Here is a 1,596-nt window from a genome sequence, read left to right as displayed (position 1 = left end):
TAGACATTTTGTGGCATCATTAGACAATTTGAATAGACTGTAGAAAGACACATTTATGTTCTCTGGAAATATCATTAGTGTGAAAATGAAGAGGGTTGTGCTTATCCAGACATGTTGTTTTTGGCCACTGTGAAGTCTGCAACTGTTCTTTTCTATCTAGTCAGATCTTCTTGAGTTTCGTATAAAAGTAAGCAAATGATTAAAAATGTTAATAGCTGCAACTGATATCCTTGCATTTGCAAGAGCAAATGTATTTACTGCGTGTTATATTCAGTCACTTTTTAGTGAAGACTTATCAGGCTAGACATTAGTGCTGGGCGGTACAGTGTTTCCCCTAGGTTTACAGCTTTGGGGGGGGGGGGGGCCTCCCGAAACTACCAGTGTCGCGGAGCGGGAGTGTTACGGATACGTGGTGTTGCCATAGACAATAAATTAATTAATTTGGTAAATAAATATAAACAATATATATACTATATTTCAGGGCTCAATGCTAAGGATATTTTTCAGGGGTTCAAATTTTTACTTGCCCTGTCAGAATTTTCACTGACCCCACCACAAAAAAAAGACAAATAAAATAAAATAGGCCTAGTATTGTTTTTGAGCCATATAAGCTTAATAAATAAGGTTATGACTCTAAAAACTAAAATCCTAACTCATATATTTTTTTTATATTGTTAAAGACCGTCAGTAATAAAATAAGAACAAATAATCAAATTATGAGCAAAAGCACAAATAAATAAAGCAGAACAAACATATACAAATTAAATAAACAGTTATTTTCATGTAGGTCTAAACTAGATTGTCAGGTACAAAAATAGTAATCAAATGTAAAATATAACTGCATAATCTGCATAAAATGATATGCCACTGCATATAAATACAGATTAACCCTTATTAAAAGTTATTCAGTCAAGAGCAGTGAGTGATTTTTTTTTGTCTTTTGTTATCTCAATATTTATATAGCCAATGACGATATTTTCCGGCTTTCCATGTGTTCACTGTTATGCGGTAGGGGGCGCTGTAGCGCATTTCCTGCACGAGAACAGAATCTCCTGATCAAAACACTGCCGAAGAAGCAACGTGCGATATCGTGTAAGCAGATGCATATGTAAAATAACGCGATCATCACCATTAAACAGCATTTAAATCAAAACTGCCTAATGTTATTGAATGAAATGTCAACCCAGGACGAGTTATAGGACTGTCAAGCTTTGGGGTGTTGATGGACTCCATCTACAACATCCGTGTTTTGTTCATCGTTCAGACGTAACGTTAGTCTTTTACAAAAACGTGATTTTTTTCAGCTTTATGCTCAAAATGTTGCTTTTTCATGAAACTTGCAACATTCAAGTGTTGATTAAAAACATAATATATGAAGCTGGAATAAAACAGTGGGTCTGTTCTTTCTTTGATATTGCATGTTTAGATATTCTGTGGACCATTAAAACTTGTGAAAATGACCATAAATGCTGGCGGTGACTGGCAAATTTCATGTTTACGTTCATTTAAAAGACCTAACCGACTATGTTTACGATGATACTCAACAAGACAGGCATTTTGATATAATTTTGTGTGAATATTCGCGCACTGAGACGC

This window comes from Gobio gobio (assembly GCF_949357685.1).
Source record: "Gobio gobio genome assembly, chromosome: 25".
NCBI classification, from domain to species: domain Eukaryota; kingdom Metazoa; phylum Chordata; class Actinopteri; order Cypriniformes; family Gobionidae; genus Gobio; species Gobio gobio.
Note: the sequence above shows the minus strand (reverse complement) of the source record.